Genomic DNA, 24,355 nt, shown 5'->3' on the forward strand with positions numbered 1-24,355 from the left:
GGGCAGATTTTCTATAGAAATCACATCATTTTTCTTGCTCCCACAGAAAGGGGCGTCTTAAAAGAGGAGGAGGCCCGTGTGCATCCTCCTCTGTCCAGGCCCCATTGTAGAGTCTGAGCACTAGGGGCCCAGACTGTAATATGCATGTGCAGATCTCCGGAAATAATGGCACGGTGGCCATTTTTTTCCTGTTGATTTCTCTATTGAGCATGCTCAAAATGCAGTGAGAATGGGAGCTGTGTTTTCCCGCTGATTTGTGCTCTTGCGACCGTCGACAGGGAACTTCAGAGAGGTGAGTATTAAAAAAATGAATGCAGCATGTGCGGTGTGGGACTCGGGGGCATTGTAATGAACCACACATACTTCATCCATTCCAAACATACCATTTTTCCCTTAGCAAGTCTGATTTTTCCTAAAATCTTTATTTTTAGGAAAAATTATCGGGACTTGATCTGGCACCCCCTCTAATGACTAATTAAGCAATTGAAAGTTTCCAAGTTAGCTTAATTAGTACTTAGTTACTTACCTTCAGTGTCTTCTTCCTCCAGCAGGGTTGCTTTAAGAGAGGAGGAGACCCCTGTGCAGACTCTCTGTTCGGGCCCCCGTCTCTCTGCCAGCAGCGCTGGAGAGTCTGAGCACTAGCGGGCCCGGACTCTACTGCGCATGCGCAGATCACTGGGAAAATGGCATGGTGGACATTTTCCCAGTGATTTCTCTGCTGCACATGCACAGAACACCGTGAAAATGGCCGCTGTGCCATTTTCTCAGTGATTCCAGAGTGCTGCTGACACCGGCGCCTGGCTCAGGAGGGGTAAGTATTTAAAATATGGGTCAAACGTGTGTGGTGGGGGCCCTCTCTGGACTCAGGGGCCCATGAGCACCACACACACTGCAACTATTATAGATATGCCAGTGTCCCCCAGCCTGTCGGGATCCGGACTTCTAAAGCAGTAGTATGTGTGAGACCCCTGTCAGGTGTGTGACCCCCAGTGTGTGTGTGACCCCTCTGTGTGTGTCCGGAGGCAGCAGCTGGAAGAACTACATCTCCCAGCAACCACCGTCCCTCCCAGCAGCCACCTTCCTAGTGGAAAGGTGGAGGGGACATGACTGGGAGCCGCGGAGACCACCAGACCGGTAAGCATAAGATTTTTTCTAACACCGTGGGATTTTCAAAGCAGAAAACCTTTCATTCACTTTTTATTAACTGGATACCATGGGTATTGGGAGCGCATATACCCACGGTAATCCAATATTGGGTGCAAGGTTCCCAAGGCTTTTTTCGGCTAAAACCTTGCACCCAATTGTATACCCCACACAGGCTGGGGGAGCGGTAGAAAAACTTAGTACCGACTCTGGACATTCCTGTACACATTGGTCTTTTTATACACTGGACACGGTGTGGAATACAGTATTTATATTTTTATAGATGGTCTATAGTATAAGCTGTATCAACATATTTAACTAATATAAATAAAATAAGTGGTCATGAAAAAGTTAAACATCCCATGATAAATAAATACACAAATATAATAAAGCCGTAGAGACAGAATTGCAATTTTTAAGGACACATTCTCCCACCTCAGGGTAAGGAACCTGTCTCTTTTTCCTGATAGCTTCTCTCTGGTCCAGTGCACTGATTGTGGGCTCAGATCTACACACGCAACAAACTTGGTAGTAGACGCTGCTACCACTGGACATGTGCAGCAGCCCTGCTCTGTCCCTTAAACTGCATGTTGTGGCGGCAACTGTAGTAATTACATTATATAATATTACTATTGTTATCATTTCAGCTGCTGGCCAAGATGAGGGGAACCCTTTTGTCATTGCCTATGCAGGGCTGAAACTAGGCTTTTCGTCATCCGGGGCAAGGCAGTAATTTGTCAGCCCCACCCCACCCCTCACCCCCTAAAAAAAACAACCGAACAAACCCTGTCAGTTTAAAATAATTAGATTATCAAAATTTTTGAAAAAAAGGGTATACTATTGGACAATATGTGCCCCAGATGCCCTAAGCGTCACATGCCTCCCCAGCAGCGTGTTCCACTACTACTGTGTGTCCCCATACATTGCACTATGGGGGTAATTCAGAGTTGATCGCAGCAGCAAATTTGTTAGCAGTTGGGCAAAACCATGGGCCTAATTCAGACCTGGTCGCACGCAGGCTATTTTTTGCACTGCTCCGACCAGGTAATCGGTGCCTACAGGGGAGGGGCTTAAGGACTTTGCAGGGGTGCGATGGGCTGTGCAATGTGCTGCACAAAAAAAAGTTTGTGTAGTTTCTGCACAGCCCAGGACTTACTCAGATGCTGCGACGATCCGGGCCAGCTGTGACGTCAGGAACCCTCCTCCGGAACGGCTGGGCACGCCTGCGTTTCTCCGGACACTCCCAGAAAACGGTAAGCTGCCACCCTGGAACGCATTCTGCTTGTCAATCTTCTTGCGATCGTCGGTGCGATCGCTTTCTTCATTAGCTTTGTCGCTGCCCGGCGACCCCCGTCGCTAGCTAGCGACGAGCCTGCACATTGCAACCCGTGTGCATGCGCAGTAAATACCCGATCGCACGACTGCAAAAAAATGCAGCGTGCGATCGGGTCTAAATAGCCCCCCATTTGCACTGCACGTGCGGCAGATATAACATGTGCAGAGAGAGTTAGATTTGGGTGGGTTATTTTGTTTCTGTGCAGGGTAAATACTGGTTACTTTATTTTTACACTGCAATCTAGATTTCAGTTTGAACACACCCCACCCAAATCTAACTCTCTCTGCACATGTTAAATCTGCCCCCCCCCTCCCCCACTGCAGTGAACATGGGCCCTCATTCCGAGTTGATCGGTCGCAAGGCGAATTTAGCAGAGTTACACACGCTAAGCCGCCGCCTACTGGGAGTGTATCTTAGCATCTTAAAATTGCGACCGATGTATTCTCAATATTGCGAGCACAAACTACTTAGCAGTTTTAGAGTAGCTCCAGACTTACTCTGCCTGTGCGATCAGTTCAGTGCTTGTCGTTCCTGGTTTGACGTCACAAACACACCCAGCGTTCGCCCAACCACTCCCCCGTTTCTCCGGCCACTCCTGCGTTTTTTCCGGAAACGGTAGCGTTTTCATCCACACGCCCATAAAACGCCGTGTTTCCGCCCAGTAACACCCATTTCCTGTCAATCACATTACGTTCGCCGGAGCGATGAGAAAGCCGTGAGTAAAAATACTTTCTTCATAGCAAAGATACTTGGCGCAGTCGCAGTGCGAATATTGCGCATGCGCACTAAGCGGAATTTCACTGCGATGCGATGAAAAATACCGAGCGAACGACTCGGAATGAGGGCCATGGTTTTGCCCAACTGCTAACAAATTTGCTGCTGCGATCAACTCTGAATTAGGACCTATATCACTGCACTAGGGGGGTCATTCCGAGTTGATCGCTCGCTAGCTACTTTTTAGCAGCCATGCAAACGCATAGATGCCGCCCATGGGGGAGTGTATTTTCGCTCTCCAAGTATGTGATCGCCTGTGCAGCCGAGCTCAGCAAAAACATTTTGTGCAGTTTCAGAGTAGTTCTGGACTTACATAGCCCTTGCGATCACTTCAGTCTTTTTGGTGCTGGAATTGACGTCAGACACCCGCCCTGCAAACGCCTGGACACGCCTGCTTTTTCACAAACACTCCCAGAAAACGGTCAGTTGACACCCATAAACACCCTCTTTCTGTCAATCACCTTGCGTTCGGCTGTGCGAATGGAATCTTTGCTAAATCCGTCGCCTAGCACCGATCCTCTTTGTACCCATACGGCGCGTCTGCGGTGCATACGCATGCGCAGTTTTGCAGTTTTTTTACCTGATCGCTGCGAAAATCAGCAGCAAGCGATCAACTCAGAATACTGAAAATACACTCCCCCGTGGGCGGCGACTATGCATTTGCACGGCTGCTAAAAGTAGCTAGCGAGCGTACAACTCGGAATGACCCCACTGATCGTAGCAGCACATTATTTAGCAGATGGGCAAAACCATGTGCACTGCAGGGGGCGGGGGGGGGGGGCAGGTATAACGTGCAGAGAGAGTTAGATTTGGGTGGGGTGCGTTCAATCTGAAATCTAAATTGCAGTGTAAAAATAAAGCTGTCAGTATTTACCCTGCACAGAAACAAAATAACCCACCCAAATCTAACTCTCTGCACATGTTATATCTGCCTCCCCTGCAGTGCACATGGTATTGCCCATCTGCAAACAAATTTGCTGCTAAGAGCAACTCTGAATTACCCCCTATATCATAACACTTCATCACTGCACTAGATTCCCCTATCCACTGCACTACATCACTATACTGTACTACATCCCCTTATATGCTACACCACATCAGTGCACTACATGCCCCTATATACTGCAATACATTACTACACTACATACCCTATTATCTGGTACATGACATCACTAAACTACATCCCCCTATATTAGGGGTGGGCAACATGCGGCCCGCGGGCCGGATGCGGCCCGCGGACCGATCCTGCCTGGCCCGCTGTGCCCCACCAGAGTGCAATGACAAGCGGCCCGACAGGCCGCTTGTCATTGCACTGCTCGCAGACGCGGCACCGCTGAGGAAATCCCGGTCACGTCACATGGTCAGCTGACCGGGATTTCCTCAATCTCATGCGCTGGGCGTCACAGGGGCGACGCTGGGCAGGCACTGCAGAGCCGAACGAAGAAGCGGCCAGTGGGGAGAAGAAGCGGCGGCGGCGGCCAGCGGGGAGAAGCAGCAGCAGCGCGGATCATCACTGACAGTGGGGGTCGTCACTGACAAATAGGTAAACCCCCTGGATAAAGCTGAAGCTGCCCTATAAGTAATGGGGAGGGGAGTTAAAAATGGTTGTATGGGTTTAGGGGAGCTGGGGTGGGGGAGGGTAATGACTGCTATAAGATATACTGCTATATGGGTCCAGGGGGGGGGGGGGGGGGTGTTAAGGCTGCTGTTTGTTTTCAGCCCCGTGTTTTTTTATTTTTATTACTGGATTACTGTGTTTATTGGACATATTTATTGTGCCTGTAAAAAAAACGATATATTCTACTATGTATGTATGTATGCACTGTGTATGTATTGTATATTGTATTGTGGTGTGTGTGTTTTTATAGTTATATGTACTCAGGGCCGGTTCAAGGGCGCTCTACGCCCCGGGCAGGAAATGGGGCTTGGCCTAATACAGGGGGCGTGGTCAATTACGCCTTCCTGTACATTAAAAGCGCCGCTTGAATGCTGAGCGGTGCGCGATGACGTCATCGCGCACCGCACAGCAAAAGGTCCTCTCCACGAAGGGAAACTAGACGCTATGCGTCTAGTTCCCTTCGTAGAGAGGACCTTTGCTGTGCGGTGCGCGATGACGTCATCGTGCACCGCTCAGCAAAGTTACTCTCCAGGAAGGGAAACTAGACGCATAGCGTCTAGTTCCCTTCAGGAGGCGGACGGCAGCGGGCAGCGGAGGCGGACGGGGACACAGCGGGCAGCAGTGGCGGATCTTGCCACGGTGCGGCGCCCTCCGGATGGCGGCGTCCCGGGCAAAAGTCCTGCTTGCCCGTGGCAAGATACGCCACTGTATGTACTATGTTTTTATAGTTATATACATAACTATGGGCCTTATTCAGACCTGATCGCTAGCAGGCGATTTTTGCACTGCTGCGATCAGGTAGTCGCTGCCTACAGGGGGAGGGGGTAATCGCTGTGCCGGGGTTGCGATCGCATGTGCAAGAGAGCTGCACAAACAGAAATTTGTGCAGTCTCTGCGCAGCACAGGACTTACTCAGCCGCTGCGATTATCGGGGCCGGAGCTGACGTCAGAAAGCCTCCCTCGAAATGCCTGGTGCCTCCTGCGTTTTTCCGGACACTCCTCTAAAACAGTCAATTGCCATCCACAAACCTCCTCTTCCTGTCAATCGGCTTGCGATCGCCTGTGCGATCGCTTTGTTCGCACCATCCCGGCGCTGCAGACTGACGTGCCTGCACATTGCAGTGTATGCACAGTTCAAAGCCGATCATCTGCTGTGCAAAAATGCACAGCAGTGATCGTGTCTGACTTGGGCCCTATAACGGGTCTTATTTTGAGTTGGTTGCATATGCATTTTGCTGCAACTGCTGATTAAAGGGCTGATGCAGACTTGATCACTGTGCTGCTAATTTTGCTGTCCTGCGTTCGGTTAGTCGCCGCCCCCAGGGGGAGTGTAAATTCGCCTATGCAAATGTGCGATCGTATGTGTACAAAGAGCTGCAAAAATCTACTTTGTGCAGTCTCTGCGCAGCCCAGGACTTACTCAGCCGCTGCGATGATCGGGGCCGGAGCTGACGTCAGAAACCCTCCCTCGAAATGCCTGGTGCCTCCTTCGTTTTTCCGGACACTCCTCTAAAACAGTCAATTGCCATCCACAAACGTCCTCTTCCTGTCAATCGGCTTGCGATCGCCTGTGCGATCGCTTTGTTCGCACCATCCCGGCGCTGCAGACTGACATGCCTGCACATTGCAGTGTATGCACAGTTCAAAGCCGATCTTCTGCTGTGCAAAAATGCACAGCAGTGATCGCGTCTGACTTGGGCCCTATAACGGGTCTTATTTTGAGTTGGTTGCATATGCATTTTGCTGCAACTGCTGATTAAAGGGCTGATGCAGACTTGATCACTGTGCTGCTAATTTTGCTGTCCTGCGTTCGGGTAGTCGCCGCCCCCAGGGGGGAGTGTAAATTCGCCTATGCAAGTGTGCGATCGTATGTGTACGAAGAGCTGCAAAAATCTACTTTGTGCAGTCTCTGCGCAGCCCAGGACTTACTCCTACAAATATTTGTCATTCATATCAGTCCCCTCCCTTTTGACGCTTACAGTATGAATTCCGCAACACCTCCCAGTATATTTTTGTGGTGTGGGAGGAAAGCCATACAAACATCGGAGAACATAAAAACATCATACAGATGTCAGTAATGCGCACCACTGTGTGAGTCTTGTTTATATTTATTGCCTAAATTTTGATTTTGATTTAAAATCAACAGACTAAGAAATGAGTTTCACAAAGAAAAGAAAGATAGACGGTGAATGCAGAAAATTCAACAAAGAATGGACTCCTAAATATTTTTTTTTCCTTGTTGGTGAAAAAGCAGTGTGCTTAGTTTGTAAGGAATCCGTGGCAGTATTCAAAGAATATAATTTAAATCGCCATTTCGAGACAAAGCATGCTTTGAAGTATAAAAATTTATCTGCTGAAGACAAATTGGAGAAAGCCAATGAGATGGTTGCTCGAATCCAAAAAGAGCAAACATTTTTTACAAAATTATCATCTGCACAGGATGGAATTACAAAGGTGAGCTATTTAATAGCACACAAAATCGCCAAGAACAGTAAGCCGTTCACCGAAGGAGAATTTATAAAGAAATGTATGGTTGACTCTGCTGCAATATTGTGCCCAGACAAGAAAAAAATGTTTGAAAATATTAGCTTGTCACGGCGAACTGTTGTGAGGCGCATCGAGGACATATCCGAGAATATGGAACTGCAATTAAAAAAGAAAGTCAACAATATGTCATATTTTGCGTTAGCACTGGATGAAAGTTGTGATGTCAAAGACACAGCCCAGTTGATGATTTTCATTCGAGGTATCAATGAAAATTTTGATATTACAGAAGAACTGGCATCAATGCAGTCCATGAAAGATACAACAACTGGAAAGGATTTATTGGAGGCTGTAAATCAGTGTGTATCCAAACTTGGAGTGGAGTGGGAAAAATTGGCTGGTGTGACAACTGACGGAAGCCCCAATCTAACAGGAAAAAATATTGGATTGCTAAAAAGAATTCAAGACCAAGTCAGTGAAAAGAATCCAGAACTCAAAATTGTCTTTCTACATTGCATCATACATCAAGAGGTCCTTTGTAAAAGTGTTCTAAAATTAAGCAACGTTGTGGACACAGTTACAAAAGTGGTTAACTACATTCGCGCAAGAGGATTAAATCACAGACAATTTGTAGCTCTGCTAGAGGAGACTGAAGCTGAGCACACAGATATCCTGTATCATACCAATGTGAGATGGCTTAGCTTGGGGAATGTTTTGAAAAGAGTGTGGGAGCTGAGAGAGCAGATTGGGGTGTTTCTAAACATGAAAGGAAAAGAACCCGATTTTCCCCAGCTGAAAAATAAGGATTGGCTATCTGATTTCGCATTTGCTGTTGATGTTATGGGCCACATGAATGAATTAAATCTAAGATTGCAAGGGAAGGGGCTTTTTGCTCATGATCTGCATTTCAGCGTGAAGTCATTTATGACCAAATTGCTGCTTTTCTCCCGTCATTTAAGGAACAAGCAGTTCACTCATTTCTGCACTTTGCATCAAGTTGCTGTTTCAGATGAAAATCTGGAAAAATACGCATCATCAGTACTCGATTTACATGGGGAGTTTTCACGGAGATTCAATGATTTCAAAACAATAGAAAAAGATTTATCTTTGGTCTCCTCACCTTTCACATTTGATGTCGAACAATGCTCCTTGTGATCTTCAACTTGAGCTTATTGACCTGCAGTGTGATGCTTTGCTTAAAGAGCAATTCAAATCAGAACCTCTTCCACGGTTTTATGCCTCTCTCAATGGTCAAAACTTTCCAAAGATCAAGGCTCATGCGCGGAAGATGCTTGTGCTATTTGGTTCAACCTACATATGCGAGCAGGCATTTTCTGTGATGAAATTTAACAAGTCAAAACACAGATCTTCCATGAATGATGAGCACCTTGCAGCTGTGCTTCGGATTGCGACAACAGAGATGATGCCTGACTTCGCTTCTCTGGTTAATGCGCATCAGAGGTTTCAATCATCTCACTGACTCTTTTATGTAATTGTTAATTCCACCTTTGATTGTTAGTTTTTTTTTTTTAAACGAACACTCCACTTGATTGTACGAAGGCTTGAGTGTTTGTTATTTTTTCTCTCTCTTGTGTTCTGTCTTCTTTCTGTCTTCTCCTCCTCTTCCTCCATTTCTGTTCCTTTTACTCCTACCTAGACATTTACTGTGTTCTATATTGTATCAGTGTTCATTTTCTTATTCTGTTTGCTTCGTATAATAAAATATTTTTTAATCAAAATCTAACAGCATTTTTGTGATATATATTGTATTTACAAGATATTTTGTATGTGGCCCTCGAATATTCGCTGGAAGTGTTAAGCGGCCCTCCAGCTGAAATAATTGCCCACCCCTGCTTTATATACTACACCAAATCCCCCCATCTGGGAGGCAAAGCGGAGGCTGATACTGCTAACTGGGAGCACAGTGCTGATAATAAAGTCTGTCTTTAAACTCACCACAAAGCTGCTGTAGTGATACTTGGTGAGAGTTGTAGGTTGTCCAGGATATAAGGGGTGTATTTACTACACCTTGGAGAGAGATAAAGGGGGATATTCAATTGTTTGGAAAGTCAGTTGGGTGTCTGTTTTTTCCTATCTAATAGACAGGAAAAAACAGACACCCAACCGGCTTTTCAAACATTTGAATTTCCCCCAAAGTGTCCAGAGATAAAGTACCAGCCAATCAGCTCCTAACTGCCATGTTACAGTGTGTTTGAAAATGACAGGAGCTGAATGGCTGGTACTTTACTCCCTCCAAGACTTAGTAAATAGACCCCTTAGTTTCCACTGTCAAGTGTATAGCTAGCAAAGTGAGCCTTTGATTTCTGTAACATCGTGACTGCACCCGTAAACAAGCAAAAGCCTGGGGCAGTGTGTCCTCTCAATGGTGTGTAGACGGCAGCTTGTTATCGGTTGGTGCTGGGCAGGCAGCCAGGATCATAGCCTGCTGAAAAAAAACACAGCACCAACAGCTCACTTTTATAGCTTGCACGGTGCACCACACGCTAGTCGCAGCACTGCATGGCAAAGAAGAGAGTTTAAGACAGTACCCGGCCTAGGAGAGATCCCAAGTATTGGAGCTCACACGCACAGCGTCGGAGCCAGCTGCAGGCAGACAGGTGGGTCAGAGACACTGCCCCGGGAGCCGTCAGCTGTCTCACTGGAGCAGTACAGCACTGGTAAACAAAACAAAAGACCTGCTCCTTTTTTTAACTCCTCTGCGCCCTCTTAATCCTACCCCCCTCCTCCTAGTTGCAGCCCTGGCCTATGACCAGGCAGTCTGTGCAGTTCTCAGGATGGTCCGAGCAGTGTTGCACTATGGGGGTAATTCAAAATTGATCGCAGCAAAAAATGTGTTAGCAATTGGGCAAAATCATGTGCACCGCAGGTGTGGCAGATATAACATTTGCAGAGAGAGTTAGACTTGGGTGGATTATTTTGTTTCTGTGCAGGGTAAATACTGGCTGCTTTATTTTTACACTGCAATTTAGATTTTAGTTTGAACACACCCCACCCAAATCTAACTCTCTCTGCACATGTTATACCTGCCTCCCCTGCAGTGCACATGGTTTTGCCCAACTGCTAACAAATTTGCTGCTGCGATCAACTCTGAATTAGGCCCTATCTGAGGCTGGTGGCCCCACCCCTCTACAAGATATCATGCGCTTAGGTGGCGGGCCGGCATAGGGCACTGAGTACAGTAGATTGTGGAGGGAGGTGTTGGAGTGGTTTCAATTCTTCTTATTTTTTTATTTTTTGCATCACTATTTTAATATTGTATATCATATTTGCCCACTCTCCTGGAATGTCTGAGCACCCCAGTAATTTTGGAGAGTTTTTTTTCTGCCCTCCTGGGGTGCTGACCATACTCCTTACACAGCCCACTTTTTCCTCTGAGATCTCCAACGGAGCAGGAGTTCAAAATAGACTACAGTATACTGTACTGTGTACTTTGTTCCCATAAATCTGACCCTTACATCCTTTGGTGTCCAGTTATATACAGACTTGTACACAACATTGATTTAACCATGTTGCAGTTGCTTTCTCCCTGTACATACTGAATTACAGATGTAGCCGCTGTCATCTTTGCTGCGATCGCGACTGGTGTGCCAGCGATTGGGTGCTGACATGCAGAGACATAAGAAATGCATGGTGCGCTTGCACCTGCGTCTATATGTGCCGTGCTGCGTATAGCTGCTTGCCACAATGCATATGGCCATGCACGGATATCGTGGCAAAGATGACAGCGGTCACATCTGTACATTCCAACAGGCACTGGAATTTTCTGTAGAATGAGAGGCTTGTGAGTACAGTATGCTGTGTATCACGTGTACAAGGTGAAAACGTTAGGTTCATTCAACAGGACACTCTTTGAACAATGCATTTCTCAGTACAATAGTTACACAGTTATATCTATCCTACACAATGGAAACTACTGTAACAATTGGTGTAGCACATCACAAAACTTCACTATCAATATTCCACAGTACATACAATGTACCCATTTTTAATAAACTAAATGTCACCAATGGATCATGCTAAACTTTTCTTGAAGAAATACACTTTGTGACACCACTGAAATATGACAACTGTCCAAATGTACCCAGAGGAAATAATTCTTACAATGTGTATGTCATATAATGTCAAAGTCTACCTTTAAAAGCATGAATGAAAAAGTGTCAGCATGGTTTATTTTGGACGTGACTCAGAAGTTGAATGCACAGAGGAAATGTACTGTACAAAACAAAACTCTCAGCTCATATGAGCTGGCTGACAAACAATTTAAATATAGTGGGCCCCTGAGATTGGTTATTTTAAGTCTAGCCACAGCTGCCAACCCATCTCAGTGTGGGCTAGATGCATCATCGCTTGGAGAGTGAAAAAGTGCCAGACAATCAGCTTCTAACTGCCATGCCACAGGCTGTGTTTGGAAAAATGGCAGTTAGGAGCTGATTGGCTGGGACTTTTTCACTCTCCATTTTATCACTCGCCAAGCGATAATGCATCTGGCACTGTATGTGTTAAGCGCCACTGGGTGATGATGTATACAGTTGCATCCTAGTTCCAGGACCATACCCCTTCAGAGAGACTCAGTATTTTCCCTCTGGTAGTGTTGTAGATATTGATGCCAAGAAGTTTCTCTTGTACAAGAAAAAGTTGAGCGAGATAGATGCCTGCTTAAGTTTGTGTGAGTGGATGCTCTCCAATTCCTGGTCCAGGTGAGAGCTACTGTACCTTCGATGCCCAACAGGGAAACCCAGCTACTACTGTGAACTTTTGGCAAATCAAAGATGTACTGTAGTTCCGCAATTAAACTCTGCCATTGTAGTCTCTCATCATTCCTTGTGTATTGGTGTCTTGTCGCCATCAGGATGGGCTGTGAAGGGCTGCTGCTGGTGTTTATGTATCTACTACTATGTCCAGAATCCAACATACCTCTGCAGTAAGGTACTTCATGGGGAAATATGCTGATCAGTGCCCTAACAGCTTGGGGAACTAGGTACAAACAATTGGTGGTTTTTGCGGCCTTGAAAGGATAAGAAAATTCCAGAAATTCTCCAACGGAATACAAATGCAAACAATGTCCATTCTGTCACAGGTTCCCCCAACTGAATAGTCAGTATCACTTCCTCAGAATAGTTTATTGAACATGTGTACTATGGCACCAATAAAAAATGTATCTATCAGGTACAGCACGTGATAAAACTGCATTAACTTTGTTACGCGTTTCACCAAACTGCAGCCTGCTTCTTCAGGCAGCACATGCCTATTTTTTTCTGACGAAATCAGAATAAACACACTTTTTATCCTTTCATCAGAAAAAATAGAGATAAACTGCCGCAGTCCGGTGAAATGCCAAACACAAGTGGTGCTGACTCTTCAATTGGGGTAACCTGCATCAGAAAGAGCATTATTTGCAGTAATGTACTTTAAACTTTTGTTGAGATTATCCAGAAAAATCTTCAATTATAATTTAAATCAATTTTATTTATGAAATACATTTTGGTATATTATCAGTCACTTTAGCTTTACTATTCATCTAAAAATAAAACAGTAATACTAATGTACAGTAGATATTAAAAATAACAAAAACATCAATATTATTATTAATAATAATAATAATAACAACAACAATATAAAATAAAATACATGTCAGGGATGAGTTTTTGTTTGTTAGTGTTGATGAACCAGCCCTGTGAGCAATCTTATATTTGCATGATACAGTATATGCCACTTGTGCTTTTTGATACCACTACTTACAGCAGAAATATGTATCAAACAACATTTGACCAATCCTAGTGTACTGGTTCCTGTATATTGAGAGGGAAGGATGGGGGAGGAGGGGTGCCTTGTTTCTTATGCGGGAACTGTGAAGCATGACATTTGATATTTTATATTCCATGGTATGAATTTAGAATTTAACAAAGTAAAAAATATCTTTCTATCTACTGACAACTGCTGGCAATCTAGGCTAGCTATCTGATGTTGGTCATATTTTCAGAAAAAGAGTCATACTGTATGAATGAGATGACTGCAGGAACCAGGTACATTACAGTTCACCTAAGCATAATGTAAAGACTTACAATTCACTAACAGTCATGTTACAGTTCATTAAATGGGGATTGTCACACTGGTTATATACATTAACACTAGACAATATAAAAGAAGAAACTATGCATAGAAACAGAGTGTCTGTGACTTACATGCATTCAGCAGAGGGGAGAGTTACAGAGATATCCTCAATTCCAGTTAGATGAAAAGCACACTGAATAATAACCAGTAAAGAGCAGAAGGATATCATACAGCCAGAGACTGCAGAGGGCAGTGTTGTTGTGTATTACATCAGCTAGCCATTTACGTATCAATGTCAGCAGGCAGGAAAATACTAATATAGTTTAAAAAAGAAAGTTCTCTTATGGTATAGTGAAACGTTCCTTTGCAGCTCACTGTATAAGTCGCATCAGCCTCCAGCTAATAATGCTAGCAGAGGGAGGCGGTGTCAATATCATGTTAATGTTACTCTATTCATCTGTTAGTTTTCCGGAAGCAAGCTGTCTTCATTCCACAGCATGGAAAACACATGTCGCCTGGCGTTTACAGCTGTAACCTCAGCCACTTTGCACTGGGGTGGTGCAGTCCACTGTACACAGTATGTCAGCAATCAGGGCTGCCATCAGAAATTGAGGGGTCCGGGACTGACAAAATAGGCAGCCCCCTAACCCCCTCCGAAAAAAAAGTTAAATAAAAATAAATATATATTTAAAAATAAATAAAAAATGTAATTTCTATGCAGACACGGAGCAACACCATTTTATGTCTCTTGCACCATATTAAATCCCCACAGTAATGGCCGTCACCATATTATGCCCCACACAGTAATGCCCCTGACACCATATTGTGGCCACACAATAATTATGCAAGTACCTGTTACTTGTCAGGGCAGGGGTTCTGCGCGTTGTCAGGGGATTCCTTCTCTCCCCCATTTACGGCGGGGACCACGGCGGGCGGCAGGTGGCTGCATGAGCATCCCGGACCCTCCCCTCTCTGTCAGGGCTGCCGGGCCCTGAACAGCTGTGCCCCCAGTACCCCTGATGGCGGCCCTGTCAGCAATCTCCCCTCAGCTCTGCCTACTGGTTGAGCCTATCACTGATCCTGGAAAATAGGGATAAGCCAAAATGCTGAACTCAAGTATGTAAAATCAATATAACCTATTATTTTACAACTATTTTAATGGCCTAAAATAAAATCTCTCCAATGAACACATTAAAAAAACACTAACATCAAGTGAGGAGGCAATAAAATGACATATTAAGTATTCATACAGAAGCAGTCAATGAATTTTAGAGCAAATCATAAAGTATATGAATGTGAATGAGTAAAGTTTTCTTACTTCAGGGTAGTAAAGTTTACTACCGTTCAGTTTAGATTTCTTTAGTTATGCTTTATACATTTTTTTTTTTTTTTTAATACACTTCTAGTTAAACTACCAATGTTTACATTGGGGTGCAATGGTCATTCATTCCAATCATACCTTTTGTCCATTCCACCCAGCCAACACTGTCTTTTCTCTTTTTAAAAGTCCACAAAATCTAAACCATAAACTTTCTGTGAAAGACGCGCTAATAACTTCTAAAATACTTGCTTACACCTGCACTTGCTTATCAGAGCAGAAGACATTTGTGAGAAAAACAGAAGGGGGAGAATATGTTTCCTATGCACAACTGGCTTTCTGTCTTTTATGCTGTTTCACAAAGCAATGCTGGACGCACCCAGGAATTGGAAACGGGTCCTTCCCGGGTGCGACCCGGCATTGCACTCTTTCACATTGGCTTCCCCACCCAGCAATATGGGGGGCGGTGCCGGCATCAGGGGCGGGTGCGGAGGCGGCGCTGGGAGGTGAGATCATCTCCACACCACCTCTGCCTATGCTGTGAATGGGTCCAGGGTTGCATCGACCCGGGAATTCGTCAGTGAACCCTTTAACACCTCACAGCGACCCGCATCGAACCAGTGATGTACCGGGTCGATACCGGGTTATTTGTGCGGTGTGAAATGGGTATAAGTCTACTGTTATGCTGCTCTCTGTGTGCAATGGCTGATGATAAACAGAGCCAGATTAAGGCTGGGGCGACATGGATAGCCATCCCAGGGACACCACACATTAGGCGCCCACACACCCTGGATTTTGAAATGTAGGAGTCTTCCTTCAGCGGCTCAGCTGTTCAGTAACAGCGGCTGCTGAGGAGCTCCTGCACAGTCAGTCTCACAGTACAGGGAACTACAGAAATGCAGTGAGACAGTGACTGCAAGCCGCCGATGTCTGCTGGTCTTCCTGCACTTCCTGCTGCTATGTAATTGACGGTGTTTATGTGCGTATATGTGTGTATGTATGTGTGTGAATGCGCGCACAGGCCGGGGGAGGGGTTTACTTTGCCAGCAATCATCGGTGGAGTCCCTCCTGGGCCCCCACCACACTTAAGGTGCATACACATGGGGGGTAATTCCAAGTTGATCGCAGCAGGATTTTTGTTAGCAATTGGGCAAAACCATGTGCACTGCAGGGGAGGCAGATATAACATGTGCAGAGAGAGTTAGATTTGGGTGGGGTGTGTTCAATCTGCAATCTAATTTGCAGTGTAAAAATAAAGCAGCCAGTATTTACCCTGCACAGAAATAAAATAACCCACCCAAATCTAACTCTTTCTGCACATGTTATATCTGCCTCCCCTGCAGTGCACATGGTTTTGCCCAACTGCTATCAAAAATCCTGCTGCGATCAACTTGGAATTACCCCCATGGTGCGATTTTGACTTTGCGATTTCCCTTGAACTCCACGGAGCCCAGAACCACCAATATTGACTATCTATACTTGAGATTTTAACTATGTGAGATGTTGACTATGGCCCTCATTCCGAGTCGTTCGCTCGGTATTTTTCATCGCATCGCAATGAAAATCCGCTTAGTACGCATGCGCAATATTCGCACTGCGACTGCGCCAAGTAATTTAACAATGAAGATAGTATTTTTACTCACGGCTTTTTCATCGCTCCGGCGATCGTAATGTGTGTCAAAGTCAGAAAAATGTCTCTATGCACGTTGCCATATTTGCACCGCACACTGGTCCGTGCTGCGCATGCGTACGCTCTCCCGTGAAGGCGCATACCCGCAATAGCGTGCACTCGCAGGCGCGGTATGCGTATTTACGGTAGAGTTTATGTAGTCGTAGCGTGCGACTCATTCGTTACATATTTTCACAATTAATGTAGTTTATAGATCATGGTCCCTTTGATAGTTTCTGAAAGTTTGGTTAATATAGAAGGTCCCTGAGCTAAGGAATCCCTCTTTGTATCGTACGAAGGGTCTAACAGGAATCATACAGCAGTGTTTGGTACCCATCGGAAGAGTATTTAATTAGCAATATTCCGGTGTTGGTTTGGAGCGTATTAATCGCTCGTGCGAATAGTTATGGACATAAGAAGTTTATGTCCATTTCTACTATTTACTCATACTCAGGTATGCGGCGGGAAACCTAGTTCCCCACCCACCTGAGCTGTTTGAAATCGTCACAGCCCACCTGTATGAATCAACCTATGACCTTTTGTTATGATGCAGGGCCGAATTCCGACGTCCAATGGACAATGGGATTGTAGGGACTGTAGGATTGCATTGTGTGTGGGGCATAAATAGGCAGGCCGACCACATCCAGCTCTCACTCTTCAACGGTTCTCATTGCTGAAAATCGGGTGCTGGATGTCCAGGCGCATGCGATCATTTACCCTGTGCGTAAGTTTCTCTCCGTTATCATTGTCTTTCTGTGAGCCAATTTCTCTCATCTCTCTCCGTCTCCCTCTCTCTCTTTCCCTTCTCTCTCTCTCTCGTATCTCCCCTAGACTAGTATTGTATTGTATTAGATAGTATTGTTTAGTTCTGTGGTTAGGAAGTCTCTGTTATATTGTAGTGTATCATTTGTACTGTTATCCCCTTTTTACAAGTATACTAGATATAATACAGTTAATAGGCTTTGGAACCTAAACCAGTATCTGTGTATTTTCTATAGTGTTAAGTGTTCACTTGAGCGTCGGTGACGCTCAAGCAGCTTTGTAGTTAATCAGGTTACACAAGGTTGCACTTACACCCTGTATTCACATTAAGGTATTCTGTGTATTTCTTTGGTATAAGGTTTAGACATAAAGGTATAGCGTTGTGAGCGTCTGCGCCGCTGGTGATCTCCTCGTGGTCTCGAGCGTCCGCTACGCCATAGCGAATCATTACTCTAGTCATAGCCAATAACGTGTCCTGTGATCGCTGGGCCGTGAGCGAACGTGACGCTTGAGCGTCTCGCCTACGGCTGAGCGATCGTTACGCAACTAGCGTACCATTACGGTACTTCTTAAGTAAACAGCGTACAGTGTTCTTAGCTTCATAAAGGGTTGTTTATACGACAAGGGAATTTAGCATTGTCAATTGGGGACTCGTCCTATCCTTCTCATATCTGCACTAGGTAGATCAGCAGACATTATCCATCAGCAAAGGGCGGGATCATATTCCTTGCAGTGCTGATTGGATAAGCGTCTGCTTCGCTTAGATAAAGAGTGCTGAAGGAATCCGGGAACCGGAAGTAAGAACAAAACGCTTGTGTCTTTTAAAACTGTTTTATTTCTCTTCTGTCTTGCGTATACACGCACACATACATTTATCTGCATTTCTTTTTCAAATTTCGTATATCACTATTCCTGTTTGCCAAGTTTTATAGTTGATAGAAAGTGCAAAAAGAGATTTGCTGTTATTCCATAGTAGAGGTAATAGTTAAAGTATAGACCAACACACGGCTTGTCTGGGAGATAAGACAGTCAGTGTGGTGTGCGGTAGATGATCAGGGATCATCTACAGTGATAAAGGTAGAAATTGTGTTACAGTGGATCTTTGTTTTGCGTACACGTGTCCCTAACAAAAGACTTGCGTACGCAATCCAAACGGCAGACGCACGCAGCGTACATTACGCAACGTAGCGTCTGGTTACGCCCACGTAGCTCAAGTCACGAAAAGTTGAATTAGCGCAAAGCGATAATTAGCGCAAAGGCGATAAGTAACGCACAGCGGTAAATAACGCGACGCGGTAAATAACGCAAATCTATTTTTGGAAAATCTGAAATTTAGTTTAACAGATCCTGCTCCTAATTGGTAACACTGTTGGACTGAAGACAATTTCTGCGCAGAAATAGATATAGAAACAAAAAGTGTACATGTGTTGAGTGAGTGTGGTTTTGTATACAAAAGTTTATATAACTTTAAGGTGGAACCAAAAGGAAAGTCGGGTACTCGTCAAGGGACACACGTGTAAGTGACATATACGGTGGCTAGGGAGGCATCCCTGGTTAAATAATATTTGAGCATTAGAGTATAGCGGACCATAAGGTAACAAGACCAGGAGGTCATTAACAGAAGGTAACAGACCAGGAGGTCGTAAGGTACTAAAGAGGTCCGCTATAAAAGTCCAGTGGCACAACGCCTGGGGTGTTGGTGCAGAACCCATATAGGCCATAAGCTCTTGCTGAAGGAATCGCGGCCGGAAACATCGATTCCATTGATCTTTCAGTACATGACAAGTAGTGCTTGTGTACTGAACGATTGGACCACACGTAATTGTGTGCAGTAGTTAGTAATCTGACCTAATACCATTAGAGTAAAGTGGTCACAAACGCTATCTGTACATTCTGACGTGATTTGTGTAATTTTTTATTTTTGGAAGGGAAGTTCGCTGGTCACTCAGGAACTATCTAACAACCCCACCTTTACTGGAAAGAGTAAGTGTCCTGCGGGTAACCCTCATATGTTCCAGTAAACTGAAGGTTCCATAGGGGCCCTGTATCGAGTACGCCAGCACCATATCGGTGTGATCAGGTCGTATTGGTCGAGGTGGGCGAGTGAGTGGGGTACTCGGTAAACCGCCACCGCCGGCCTACTGTGGAGTAATTTGGTTGTCTGTAAAGGCTTGCTGAAAACCTTGATACAGAAATCCAAGGAGGACTAAGCAACACCTGCAGACTATGGGGGCCAGTTGCTCAGGTAGGGGGCGATCAACCCTGGTTCAGGTTGATTCTGTGAACCGACCAGTTGGGTCGGCACGATATGTAATGTGTGAAAAATATGGAAGTCACACCGAATCTTTATGTGATGAATGGGAGAGAATGACTGTACAAGACAGGGACAAATTCCCAAGAATAGGTAGCTTCAGTCCAGACGTGTTACAAAATTTAAGGAGGAGGATATGTCTCGTAAAATCAACAAAGAGACGAATTCAGCATCATGATTACTTACAGTTATGGCACCAGGAAGGTGAGATACAGAGAGGTTTGGCTCTGGCGGCGGGATCTGGGGCAGTCAGGAAGCTGATAGCCACAGCTCCACCTCCACCATACATTGCAGGAGAGAAGCTGATTACGGAGAGAAACGCACTGGGTTGTAAAACACAAACTCTTAGTAACCCTGTAAATGTTAATGATGTTAACCAAATAACTCATGCAAGTATTAACCCGTGCAAGATGTACCCTGTTTTGAACCTTCCTCAGGAGTGTGATCAAGAAGAAGATTCGGCAACAATTTCAGCACTCTCTCTAGCGGCCACCATATCAGAAACCACAGTAGGAACTGCACCACCCACGAGATTAGTTAAGGCCCCTAGCGGAGGGATAGGTGAGGTCGTGTCAACGGGTAAGTACGGCACCATGCATTACACTGAAACAATTGTACCACAAGTTGTAGAATCTACGCAGAATGAGGCTGTTAGAATTGCTCCTGTAAAGGTGATAGTAGTTCCCAATGGGAAAACAGATGCATCAGGAGCCACACCCGTCAGGAACATTGCCATGTATTGCCCGTTCACTAGAATGGAATTGAGGACCATAGTGTCTGAATTCCCAGACCCCAGAAAAGATTTAGTGGCAAGCCAAAAATACATCAGGGATCTAGGAAACACTTTAGAGCCCAATAATAAGGATTGGCAGATAGTGCTAAGAGCTTGCTTACCTTCCAATGTCGACTCAGTTAAATTCTTGGCTGATTGTGGACTAGATAAAGATGTACCGCTTACAGATGTGTACGACCAGGATAATGTAAAAAGGATAAATTTACAGCTAAAGGAGTATTTCCCAGCCGTTGTTAAATGGAATAAAATATTTTCCATTAAGCAAAAGGAGTCCGAAACGGCAGCAGAATATTTCCACCGGGCACTATCAGAAATGGCAAAATACACTGGTATAGAAGACATTAAGACCAACCCAAACCATCGAGAAGTAGCAGTATCTGTACTGATGGATGGTTTGAAAGAAACATTAAAAGCTAGGGTACAGACCACACAACCATGTTGGCGAGGTCTGTCAGTGTCCACCTTGAGAGAGGCTGCTGTTGATCACGACAAAAACATCACTAGACACAGGGAGTCGCAAAGTGATAAGTTGATGTCCGTAAGTATACAGGCGCTGACCACAAGGCAGCCTGCGTATGTACCACCGAATCCTGTGGGTAAGGCAAGTGTAATAACATGTTTTTCTTGTAACAGACCGGGACACTTTGCACGAGAATGTAGAACAAAGAATGTACAAAGATCTTTTTCAACCCCCTAGACAACAACACAACACACGACATTGGGAGCAGGGTCCACAGAGGCGGAGTTTTGAGCCACATACAGGGGAAACAAAAAGATATCCCCCGAACAGAGACTGGCAGGCCTCTGGTAGTTCCCAGCTAACTCCCCCACAAGTAGTTGCTGCCAATGGGATTCAGGGAGGTCAGCATACCCAATAGGGGTGTGGCCACACCTGTAATCTGCAGCCAGTTAAATTGATTGCCAGTCTTGGAAGCGAACCAGAGATTGCAATCAATGTAGCTGGTAAAACTTTAAACTTTCTTGTAGACACAGGGGCGGCCAAGTCAGTGATAAATTCGACAGTGGGCATGAGAACCACTGGTAGGACAATTCCAGCCATGGGAGTAACAGGAGTAGTCCAGCACTACCCTGTTAGCAAACCAGCCGAGATTACAATAGGGCCTTTGCATACCAAGCATTCCTTTTTGCTGGCTGCATCGGCACCAACTAATCTCCTGGGGAGAGACTTACTATGTAAAATGGGTTGCGTCATTTATTGTACTCCTGAAGGTGTATTCTTGGACATTCCTGAGAATCACGCTCAGGAGGTACGAGACATGTTAGACTCCCCATCAAAATTAATGTCACATTCCATTATGACAAATAGGAATCCATCCCAAGTAGAAGAGATGACATCTCAGATACCAGAGTCACTTTGGACAAAAGATGGACAGGACACTGGATTAATGGCAAACGTAGCTCCAGTAGTTGTACAAGTAAAAGATGGTAGGATAGCTCCAAAAATCCCACAGTATCCTCTGAAGCCAGAGGTGGAGTTAGGAGTTTTCCCAGTAATAGAACGCTTGCTGCAACAGGGCATTCTGGTAAGAACGTCCAGCACAGCCAATAGTCCCATCTTCCCTGTTAAAAAGAGTGGGGGGAGGGGTTACAGGCTAGTGCAGGATCTAAGGGGGATTAACAAAATAGTTGAAAGTCAGTTCCCCGTAGTGCCTAATCCAGCTGTCATCCTAATGCAAATTCCTCCCACTGCCAAATTTTTCACTGTTATTGACCTCTGCTCCGCTTTCTTTTCGGTACCTCTGCACCCTGACAGCCAATATTTGTTTGCATTCACATACAGAGGAGTCCAATACACGTGGACTCGGCTACCCCAAGGTTTCATAGATAGTCCAAGTATATTTTCTCAGGCTTTGCATGATTGTTTACAGTCTTTCCAACCAGACAGTGGATCAGTATTGATACAGTATGTGGACGATTTATTACTGTGTTCAGATTCACTGGAAGCATCTCTGAAGGATACGAAACAGCTCCTGTTTCATCTTTCAGACACAGGTCACAAGGTTTCCAAAGACAAGTTACAATTATGCCAAACTAAGGTAAAATATTTGGGACACTGTCTAACACAAGGACTGAGACACCTGACCGCTGATAGAATCCAAGCCATTAGAGACATGACACTGCCACAAACCCAGCAACAGATCAGGACGTTTTTAGGAATGTGTGGGTATTGCCGTAATTGGATCCCAGGGTTTTCCATATTGGCGTTACCTTTGCAGGAAATGGTCTCTTCAAACAAACCTGATCGGATTTCGCATACAGACGAATCCGAAACAGCATTTGAGAGACTCAAACAGTGCCTAACGCAGGCACCAGCATTAGGTATGCCAGACTATGGGAAACCCTTTGAACTATACGGAACAGAAAGTGCTGGGTGCGCAGCAGGTGTACTAACCCAAAAACACGGTGACGCCAGCAGGCCAGTCGCATACTACAGCGCCCAGCTAGACACGGTAGCGCGATCCCTCCCCACATGCTTGCGTAGCGTTGCGGCGATAGCATTGCTAGTGACGAAAAGCGAAGATGTCGTGCTAGGCCACAACCTCACAATCCATACACCGCATGCGGTATCTGCCTTATTGAATTCTGCCCAAACCAGACACGTCTCATCAGCAAGGTTTACAAGATGGGAATTGGCATTAATGGCCCCAGTAAACATCACCATAAGGAGATGCAGTGCATTAAATCCTGCAACTTTTCTCCCAGGTGTGCCTGGTCAGACACAAAGGGTGGAAGGTGAGAGTGATGGGGAAGGAGGATTTAATGCAAAGGGAGATACACATGATTGTATGGAATATTTGACCCAAAATTTTACCGCAAGGCCTGACATCAGTGACAACCCACTGGAAGATGCAGAACTAACGTTCTACACGGACGGTAGTTGTCATAGACAGTCAGACTCGGGAGACTTGTGTACTGGGTACGCAGTCGTAGATGACCAAGACACCATAGAAGCGGAACCATTAGGCCCACCTCACTCAGCCCAGGTTGCTGAACTGGTCGCCCTAACCAGAGCATGTGAATTGGCTAAGGGTAAGTCAGCCAATATCTACACCGATTCTAGATACGCCTTCGGGGTAGTACATGATTTCGGAGCCCTATGGCGGCTCAGAAATTTCATGACGGCGGCTGGTACACCGATAGCGCATGCAGCTCACATAAAAAGGCTTCTAACAGCGATACAGGAACCCGACAGAGTGGCTGTTATCAAATGTAAAGCACATACATATAGCCAAGACCCAGTATCCCTTGGTAACAGCCGAGCAGACGAAGCCGCAAAGCTTGCAGCTGCTACCCCCATACAGACAGACACCACACAACTGATGGTATTTAATACCATCAACACACAAAAGTTGTGTGAGATGCAGAATTTGTGTTCCACACAGGAGAGAGCAGTCTGGAAGGCAAAGGGATATGGCCAGGAGTCCTCAGGGCTCTGGACGGATGGACATGGTAAACCAGTGGCCCCCAGGGCATACCTTCCATGTCTGGCTGAAGCAGCTCACGGGCTGACTCATCTAGGCAAGGAGGGGATGTGCAAATTGGTAAGAGCATACTGGTGCGCCCCAGGATTCTCCTCTCATGCGAGTAAAAGAGCAATGTCATGCCTTACCTGTCTGAGAAAGAATATTGGAAAAGCAATACCTACAGAACCATCCCATATCCCACCTGCCGGCGGCCCTTTCCAGGTAATACAAATTGACTTCATTCAATTACCCCCATGTCGAAATTTGAAATATGTACTTGTTTGTATAGATGTTTTCTCGAATTGGGTCGAAGCTTTCCCAGCAGCTACAAATACCGCTATGTTTACAGCTAAGAAAATTGTGCAGGAATTTGTATGTAGATATGGTATCCCTAGAATCATTGAAAGTGATAGGGGTACCCATTTTACAGGTGATGTCTTTCAAGGAATGTGTAAGTTGATGGGAATTGATAGCAAGCTGCACACTCCGTACCGTCCACAGGCGAGCGCGAAGGTCGAAAGAGTGAACAGCACTATTAAAAATAAATTGAGTAAAGTAATGGCAGAGACAGGATTGACGTGGCCAGAAGC

The 24,355-nt window shown here is 45.3% G+C and overlaps 1 protein-coding gene across 7 annotated transcripts in view; it reads right to left on the reverse strand.

Annotated features, from left to right (window-relative positions):
• The window catches only part of ARHGAP24 (Rho GTPase activating protein 24), a 1,566,862-nt gene that overhangs the window by 384,946 nt on the left and 1,157,561 nt on the right, over positions 1 to 24,355 (reverse strand). Inside the window, exon 1 of one of the 7 annotated variants that reach the window (XM_063919892.1) lies at positions 13,559 to 13,794. The exons of the other annotated variants lie outside the window; for them this stretch is intronic. The gene's annotated coding sequence lies outside the window, so the exon portion shown is untranslated. Of the gene's footprint in view, positions 1 to 13,558; positions 13,795 to 24,355 lie in introns of those variants that run through there. 7 annotated transcript variants of the gene reach the window in all.

The sequence above is a fragment of the Pseudophryne corroboree genome, chromosome 1 (genome assembly GCF_028390025.1).
Source record: "Pseudophryne corroboree isolate aPseCor3 chromosome 1, aPseCor3.hap2, whole genome shotgun sequence".
NCBI lineage: Eukaryota > Metazoa > Chordata > Amphibia > Anura > Myobatrachidae > Pseudophryne > Pseudophryne corroboree.